This window comes from Zingiber officinale, chromosome 10B, assembly GCF_018446385.1.
Source record: "Zingiber officinale cultivar Zhangliang chromosome 10B, Zo_v1.1, whole genome shotgun sequence".
Taxonomy (NCBI): domain Eukaryota; kingdom Viridiplantae; phylum Streptophyta; class Magnoliopsida; order Zingiberales; family Zingiberaceae; genus Zingiber; species Zingiber officinale.
In genome coordinates this window covers 67,993,142-68,003,319 of record NC_056005.1, presented here as the reverse complement: position 1 = coordinate 68,003,319, position 10,178 = coordinate 67,993,142, and the positions used below count along the sequence as shown (strand labels likewise).

The following is a 10,178-nucleotide window of genomic DNA, read 5'->3' as shown; positions in this document are numbered from 1 at the left end:
TACCTATCACAGTTGTTGGTAATATTTCAGCCCCTTTAATTAAATACTATTTTTTCTATCTCCAAAGTTGTCCACTAATTATTATATTTGTCACTCAATTAGTTGACAACAATTGTAATATTGGATTTTCAAATTCTAGTGGTCTTGTGCAAGATCAAGTGTCCGAGAAGATGATCATGAAGGGACCTAAAGTGGGATCTCTATCCTTTATTTTTAACTCCCTCTCTGGTGTTAAACTATGTTACTTGTAATGATATTCAATGTGATAATCAGGTGTGACATAGACATTTAGGACACCCTAATTCTCATGTACTTCGAGTCTTGCTTAAATCTGGTTTACTCGAAAATAAAAATTCAACTTCTAATAATGATTTTGTTGATTGTGCATCTTGCAAACTTGGTAAAAGCAAAATACTTCTTTTTCCATTGCATAAAAACTATACCACCAAACCTTTTGAACTTGTACATACTGATGTATGTATGGGACATTACCCCTATAATCTCTCATGAACAATATAAATACTATTTTATTTATCGATGATTTCACCCACTTTACTTAGTTGTACTTTCTTCTGTCTAAAAGTGAGGTTTTCTCTTTATTTAAAGTCTTTTATACTTCAGTCGAAACATAATTTTCTACTAAACTCAAAATCTCATAATCAAATTCAAGTGGTGAATATATGACAAATGAATTTCAATTTTTTCTTCAAAGTCATGGAACCCAAAAAGGATTTCTTTGCTATGATTCTCATGCCCGTTGAACTCGTGTCTCTAGGAATATTATTTTTTTTGAAAATCAATCCTTTAACATACAACATATTTCATAATTCCCTTCTCTATATGCTTTACCACATTTTCCATAGTCATCAACACTAGTTCCAATGTTTAAACTTGGTTATGTTTATATTAGACGCACTCTTGCATTTGATCCTCTACAGGTGTCACTGAGGTTTCTCCACATCTTCCTGCGACATCTGATCATGTTTCCAATGAGCCACCTCCTCTTCGAAGAAGTTTTAGACCTCACAAACCTCCTGGAAGGTATGGTTTTTCAACTCTCATGGCTATGTCTACTACTTTGTCTTATATTTCCATTTCGACTTCTTATAAACTATGGAACATCAGTGTTGGCAACAAGCAATGGAAGCAGAACTTCAAGCATTGAGGAAAATCATATTTGGGACATTATTTCTTATCCTCCAAATGTTAAGCTCATTGGTAGTAAGTGAGTTTATCTTGTGAAACTCAAGTCTGATAGGTCTTTAGATAGATACAAAGCTCGATTGGTTGCTCTTGATAATAAATAAGAATATGACCTCGACTATGAAGCAACATTTGTACCCATTGCTAAGATGACCACGGTGAGAACAATTCTTGCTATTGCATCCTTTAAATCATGGCCTTTACATTAGATGGGTGTAAAAAATAGCTTCTTGAATGGGGATATTAAGGTAGAGGTTTACATAAAACTTCCACCTGGTATGTCAATGATAGCTTCTCATGAAGTTTGCAAGCTAATACGCTCTTTGTCTAGGTTGAAGCAGGCACCTAGAACCTAGTTTGAGAAGTTTCGCAACACTCTTCTCACCATCTCACAAAGTCAATATGATTCATCACTTTTCTTTCACAAGACAATCATTGGTATGGTCTTTCCTTTAGTCTATGTTGATGATACTATCATCACTGGTAATTACAATGGGTTGATCACTAAACTACAAAATATGTTACATAGTACATTTAAAATGAAAGATCTTAAGCATCTCACATATTTTTGGGGGTTGGAAGTTCACTCGTGAGATCATGATTTGTTCTTGAATCAACATAAATATATCAAAGATCTTATTGAGCTAATTAGTTTAAAAGATGCTACTGTTGTTGATACACCAATGGAGGTGAATGTGAAATACCGAAAAGATGAAGATGAGCTTTTGTCTAATCTCTTTTTATTAGGCAATTTGTTGGTAGTCTTAACCATAATTATTTAAAGCGTGAGGCACCTGAAAGCGCATAGGTGTTGTGTGGCCTAAGGTGTATGCCTTACCAAAATAAGGTGCTTTAGTATAAATTTTTATAATTTATATATATATATATATATATATATATATATATATATATATATATATATATATATATAGGAAATTTTTGCTAAAATATTTCATTAATAAAATTTAAATATTTCACAAACTATTAAACAATAATGAAACATATAAAATTCACTAACAATCAAATATTGAAATAGCATAATCAAAATCAAACTTCAAATTAAAGAAAGAACAAACTTCAAATTAAATATGTGAGGAAAAAAACATACCGTTAAGATGAAACAAAAGGAGAAAAGTAAGAAAGTGTAGCCAAATTCAGAAGACCAACGTTGATGTTATAGGCGAGAGAAGAGTACACATTTGAGAAGGGAGGAGAGGGGAGGGTGATGTTGATTTTTTGGGGAGAGGAAGAGTAACTCAGAGAGAAAATTAGTCAAATAAGTTTGCAAGAGACTGAGGGAGGTTGATGTTCATTTTCTAGGGGAGAGGAAGGGTATGCATGCATGTAAGTTAATGCAACCTAATTATTTTAAAGGGTAATTAAAAGTATGAGTTGGGCTTTTAATTTTTTTTTAAAAACTTCAATAAGGCGAGGAAAATTGCGCCTTAAGCGCATCTTAACCTCTTAAAAGGTGCATTCTTAACCGCACTTCATTCAAGGACTATGCCTAGTCTTATCTACCTAATAATCACACGGCCCGATTACTCATATATTGTCCCTATAGCTAGCAAATTTATGCAATCACCTCAACATCTTCATCTTGTTGCAGTTCGTCGCATTATTCAATACTTAATTGGGTCATCTACAAGTGGGTTGTTTTTCTTACAAAATTTACTCTTCATTTGACTGCGAATAGTGATGCAGATTGTGTTGGTTGCTCAGATACTAGTGTTGGTCCGCGTTAGGCTAGCTAGAGGGGGTGAAGAGTTAGAATTTTCTCTTGCTTGAACTTAGCAAGGATACATGTTATGCATAAACAATTAGCATTAAAAGAAATAATAACTTATAAAAATAGTAAGTAAGAATGTTAGGATTTTTACTTGGTTACAATTTAGATGGTTGTTAATTTAAGACAGTTGCAAAGCTCCACTAAAAAAGAATCTCCTTTGTTAAAGGCAGAAAAATCTCTTACATTCTTTAATAGATCAGAAAATAGCTAGGAATTGATTACAGAAGTTATTGTCTAATTCTTTGCTCCAGGGGATTTTTTATAGCCTCTTGAAAAAAGTTACCGTTGGTTGGAGGCGCCTCTAAAGCACTCCAAGGTGTCTCCAAGTGGATAAAACTTTATCCGGTGCACACCAACGGCTAACCAATGACTCTCTGCGTTTGAGGGTGCCTTCAACTTCCTTAAGGGTGCCTCCAAAGAAGCGTGAGGGCACCTTCAGCTTTCTTAAGGGCGCCTCCAAAGAAGCACGAGGGTGCCTCCGACATAGTTGAAGGCACCTTCCACCAAAAGGCGTGAGGGCACCTTCCATCTCCTCCAAGGGGCCTCGGGTCCAGGCTCGAGGGTGCCTTCCATCAGGTTGACGGCGCCTTCCACCAGATAGCTTGACCAGTTAACCTTCAAGAAAGATTAACTCTTCCTTATTTTTACTTTTGGGTGATGCTCCGACCGTCCGAAGTTGAGCTCATCCGAATCCATCTTTGACTTTCTCTTCGAGCAGGCTTCCTGCCTAGCTTCTCGTCCCTCGGACCGCTGCGCGAGTCCTCGCTCTACCAGTATACTCTTTCGCAGCTTCTCGTCCCTCGAATGCACCGAACTCGTCGACTCGCTTCTAGTGTCATCTTTCTCGTTTGCTACGTTTTTCGCTCAACTTCTTGTGTTCCTAAGCTCCTGCACACTTAGAGATAAGACATCAAAAACAACAGAACCTAACTTTACTTGATTTATCATATCAAAACCAACCCGAGGTACTTATAATTAGGAAGTCTACAACAGGCCGGTGCATTTTTCTTAAAGATGCATTGATTTCTTCAAAGTGTAAAAAGCAGGATTGTGTCTCTAAATCTTCCAGAAGCTGAATATAGAGTCATGTCTTGTTTTGAAATTGTATGGTTACATGGTCTTTTTTTTTTTTTGAAATTGGATTTCTTCTACCTAATCCTACTTCACTTCATAGTGATAATACTAGTGTCATTCAAATAGCTACAAATCCAGTATATCATGAATGCATAAAGCACATAGAGATGGGCTGCCATTACATTAGGGAGGCCTTTATTCGAGGTGCTATCACTCTTCCTCATTTTACTACTGATTTTCAAATAGATGATGTTTTTGCAAAAGCTTTGAAAAAGCAATGACACAAGTTTCTTAGTATCAAATTGTTGCTGATAGACTTACCTATCAATTTAAGGGGGGATGTCAATATATTCTTCTTTCCTTTTGTTATAGTTGTATATCCTTTGATTGCCTCTCTAAGATTTATATTATTGTTGTATATACCCCTTGTAATTATTGTTGTATTTCATCCTATATTAAACCATAGGATTAAGGGATTTGATAAGCTATAATTATAGCTATGTCTTCTTATATTAGAAGACCCTATGATTATAAGATTTGATAATTCTTGATGTCTATATATTGTAATCCTCTTACTAAAATGAGATAGAAAAATATTTTCAGAAATTCTCGTTTATTGCTTTGTCAGTGCCAAGAGATCCATGCTTCCGGTACTTCCTTGTCTGCCGAATATATGTTGACCTTGACCTATCAGGATTTTAACCTTGGTTATTATATGTCAACCTTGACCTATTAGGATTTTAAGCTTGGTTATTATATGTCGACCTTGGCCTATCAAAATTTTTCACTGACCCAACCTCAGATCAACCTTGACCTGTCAAAATTTCCACTTGTCGAGCCTCATGTCAACCTCACCGTGCCAGAACTTTCACTCGAATAGAATTCACTCTTGTAGGACTTCACTCATTGCCTAACATCGGTCACTCTTGATACCTTCTCCAGTGTCAAGTGTCTAGTCTATTTGACCCACCTAGATTTCTTATCTCCTAAGTGTCCAGTCAATCTTAACTCACTTGGACTTCTCATCTACTAAGTATTCGGTCCACCTTAATCCTACTTAGATTTTTTTCAATGCCAAATGTTTATTCAAGCTTGACGAAATATATTTCATATATTTATTCTGCACACCATGAGGTTCGAACCCGCGAATACAAGGTTGAGAGCCTTGTATCTATTCATTGAGCTAGACATCTATTGCTCAAACACTCATCTTTTTCAAACACCACATATCGTTTAATCATATTGCTCAAACAACAAAATTTTAAACCATAGAGTTGGTCAACCTTGATCAAGGGATTGCACTAACAACTTCCTCTTGGACCTATGTTAGGTGCTAAACATTGTTGATAGTATGCGGTTTGCATAGAGGGAGAGAGAGAGAGGGTGTTTAGGTAATGTAAGAGAATTTTATTAGCAGAAGGATGGTGTCACATAGCTTCTAGTAAGTTTGAAATATCTATCTATTTAGAGTCTAGAAATAATTAACTTACCTAAAGATGAGGAATCTAGGTTAATTAAATATAGATTAGATAATTTAAAACTAGACTATTTTAGCTATTTTTTTAATGTTTAAAATACATGCCGAGCCGGGCGAAACAGGTGAAACATTTCGTTTCGCTCATTACCCTAGCACCAGGCTCTGCGGTAGTTGTAAAGGCATCGAGCGACCCTAGTTGTAGCCTCTAAGGCGTCGCGCGACCCTTGCGGTTGCCTCAGAAGGCTCGCATGACCCCTGCGGCACGAGCAATGGGTTGCGCAAGAGTAAACGGATTTTTTTATTTATTTAGGTTAATTATCTCAATCAACTCCTAGCCATGATTAAGATTATCTAAAGAGGTTTAATTAATCCTAATAAAGTTATCTAATTAATTATATATTTTATTTATTTTAATTTTAAAAATATATAGTAAATTATTTATTTATTTATTTATCTCTATATTTTTTGTTTTTTTTTTAAAATAATTTTTTATAAATATCTTATTTTTAGTTATTATATTTTAAAAAATACTGACGAGGGGTCACGTGAGCATACTATGGGATTTTAATTAAAATTTAAGTTGATCAACTTTTAAGTATAATGGGAATAATCTAAAAAGGATTAATTAAACCCTAATAGAATTATCTAATTAACTATATATTTTATTTATTTTAATTCTAAAAATATATAATAATTTATTTATTTATCTCTATATTTTTTTCTTTTTTAAAAATTATATATATATAAATATTGATGTTATATATTATATTCTTAATTAATATATTTTATATTTACAAAATATAGAAACCTTACTAGCACGACACGATACGGTACTGAAATCGTATCATTCTAATTATAAATCTAAACTCTGATACGGCTTGAGATTTTAAACTATAATTTTCATAATATAACATTAAACTGATGACGAAGTTTCTATTGACCAATCAACTAATGTCAAAATAGAAATTTGCAGACCTGGGGTGTGGAGAAAACTATAGTCACATTCAAATTCTTTGTCGCTCCTTGGGGTAGATGATTGGAAGACAACAAACGGTTGACTGATTAACAGATTCCAAGATGAACAAAAGACCTATAAAAAAGGGTGTATGGAGGATTTAAAAAGAATGTTGAGAGCACAAACATTCATTCCCACAAACAACGAAAAAGTGAGAGCACCTATTCACACTCCTCCCCTCCAGTTGTGTCATTCATTCCAACACAGATAACCTCAAGTGGTGGAGAGACACACAACATAAACTATAAGAAGCTTAAGAGAGGAAGACTTAACAGTTTACAATAGAGAGGCTCAATAAGATCTAAACAATCTTTATTTTGCCAATTTTTAAATGTCCACCTTGCTCCTCTTTATAAAACCCTTTAATCTTTACTTGTTGTTCAGTTGATCTGTCATTGATCAATCGATTGGATTTCTTCATTGGACTTTAAGCCATCGAGCTGTCAACTTGGCCATGCTAAGTTATGCTCCATAGGCTACTCCAATACCACTTCAGTGCTTCTCATCCTATGGTCCTTCGGTTGCCTCATGTAAGCTTCTTCAATCTCCACAGCCTTCACAGCATTGAGCGTGTATGCTTACACCTTTAGGTGAAGTAATTAAGGTCAATGCCTAGTTAGTGTACATGAAGTCCATTATGAGTTTCATGACCACAAGTCATTTCTTAGAGTTTATCTCCCACGTCGCTTCCTTGTACATTGTAATTTCATCGTCCTTGCCTAAGAGCACATCCAAGTGTGGGAAGATGAGAAAACTACATCCCTTAGGCTCCTACCAGTCCTACCTGAAAAATGTTGTTCCTGCGTCTCAGGTTGTGGTGTAGTCACAACTTGTAATTATTCTGATTTGGGTTCATCAAAATGAGTTTCTAATTCCTTTTGTTATGAATTTCTTTGAGTTTACTTTTCGCACTATCCCTCACATCTATCCATTTATTTCCAAGGATTACTGAGGCATGCCACAGACACTCTGCTATTGTGGAGGGTAAAGTGCCCACTTGTTTGCTTGAGATGACTAAATGACCTATGCTATATTAAGGGAAGAAGTAGAGAAGACAAAAGGCAAGAAAAAAAGAAATAAAGGAGGAAGAAAAGAGGAAGAAGCAAAGGAGGAGATTCACCTCTATTGTCAGGTCTTAAGATTCATGTTTGGTAGAGCTGAAGAAGAACGAATAAGAGGAGCCAAGGTTCAGTAAAACTGAGGTGTTGTGTCAAAGAGGAAGACAGGGATTGTACATCACGTTCTGAAGGATAAAGGGAGACCTCACATAACCAACAACACTGCTGTTGTGTCGTGATGAGGAAGAAGTGGTACAACTGCATCTTGAAGAGGAAGAAGCAATGTCAGGCTGAATAGGAAGAAGTGCTCACCTCTCTTGTGACTCAATCAATAACTGAATATATTGTCTTGTCCTCAGAATCTTGGACCTTGTTTGTTTAGTATTGAATCTCTGTCTCCCAGTTCGAAAAAAAATCATGTCCGACATTTAGATTCATACTTATGTCAGATGATCACACTTGAGTTCGTATTTGTTGGTACTTCAAGAATAACTCATAAACTAGTCTACCAATGCATACTCAACTAGCGCAACACTCAGAGAACATGTCTCATTGAATATGTTATATTCATTTAGTCAAATTTCTCCTTGTAGAATACTGGAAAACATATTTGGTGTACCGCAATATAGTCTGGGATATTATTTCTTGGTTTCAAATATATAAATCTTATTCTGCATGATTTTCTCATGTTATGATTCTTTCCTTTTGTCCAGGAACTCCAATACTCTCTAAGTACTCTGCTGCTCCAAAAATTGAATCACTAATGGCCCCACCACCTATAGAAGTGCTTGCACTATTATTACTTGAACTAACAGAAAAAACTGATAATTTTGGACCAAAATCTTTAGTTGGTGAGGGATCATATGGAAGAGTGTATCTTGCAGAGTTAGACAATGGAAAGCAATTGGTCTTGAAAAAGCTTGATTCAACATCCGAGCAAGATACTGATACTGAATTTCTGACTCAGGTTTTATTTCTAGTATAAAAGTACTGTTAATAGTTCATTCTCTATGTTTCATTTATGTATACTTTCTTTGAAGGAAAACAAATAAATCACCAATTTATATTATCCTCTTTAGTGACTGCACCTTGTTCAAACATTAGGTAGCCCTTGTGTCAAGGCTGAAGCATGAAAATCTTCTGCAGATGTTAGGATATTGTGTTGAAGGAAATATTCGATTGTTGGGTTTTGAGTTTGCAACAATGGGTTCTTTACATGACATTCTTCCTGGTAATTCATCATTCATTGAAACATGCGTTATCACTTGTGTATCTGATGGTTTACTATCATGCTTTTTATCAACAAATGTCTGATCTTTTTCAAAGTATAGGAAGAAAAGGAGTCCAAGAGGCACAAGCTGGTCCTCCGCTCGACTGGATGCAGTGAGTAAGGATTGCTGTTGATGCTGCAAAGGGCCTGGAGTATCTTCATGAGAAGGTTAAGCCTTCAATAATTCATGCTGCGACATTAGATCATGCAATGTCGTTTTGTTTGAGAACTACAAAGCATCTCTTAAATCAGGCACCAGATATGGCTGCTCGTCTTCATTCAACCCGGGTCCTTGGAACTTTTCGCTATCATGCACCAGAGTAACTTCTGATCTTGGCACCCTAAATTGTTTTGATGCATATTACTTCTATGTTTTTTATTACCTTTATTTTGTATTATTGAGTCAGGGATAACTTTATTGCATAGTCTTTTACCTATTGATACTAAAAATTGAGATGATATCTAACGAACTCCCCTGATTGTTATGGTTCCTGCTCTAATAACAGGCCTTATTCTTGTCTATGACAGCATCCAGTACCTCACTATAGGTGACTGACTACATAAAATCCACTGTCAAGTTCCTGTCAGGCTATTGTTTTTGCTAGAATGCATATCCAGAGATTTAAGAGGGTTAAATAGAGATGGTGGATTTAGACATGAGGAAGATACCCTGTGGTAGCATGGTGAAGGAATATATTTTAACTGTTTGAGGTGCGTTGGGTCTAAACAATTATGACTTGCAATGTTGACATGAAGAGTGAGAGAGGTAAGCAACAATTCTACATATACACTAGGAGCCAAGCCTGCCCATGAAACCAATTGCCTATCATGAATTAGAAAAAAGGCTGCAAACTCCATGAACAAAGATACGAGGATAAGCTATGATGCGACTATGCTAACTGTTTGTGTGGAATAACCTTTATATAATGGCATGTAGTGATTAAGGTTTCGGATCTGAATAATGTTGGATTTGAAAATGAAAACCTTAATTTCATTTTAACACCTTTGAATAGATAGAATATGAAGGATAACAAACTTTCTTTTATGTACCCATCATGTACTCAACAATGTTGAGCTATTGCTCATTTTGACCAACATCCAATGCTATTGGCCTCATAATTTTAACCCTATAGGAAATTTGATTTCAAATTGAAAAACTTCTCGAATGGTAGACATTTTACACCCATGGCCCAATTACACTTCTTTGCTTTTCTGTATGTACTGACTGATACATTGGTGCCTTTGTGCATTCTAGAAGCCTATTGGAAGTTGCACATTGTCCAAGCTCTCCA

At 35.5% G+C, this 10,178-nt stretch overlaps 1 pseudogene; it reads left to right on the top strand.

Moving 5' to 3' along the window:
- The first annotated feature begins 881 nt into the window (after positions 1 to 881).
- Positions 882 to 9,210, top strand: LOC122029181 (annotated as a pseudogene).
- The last annotated feature ends 968 nt before the right edge of the window (positions 9,211 to 10,178 follow it).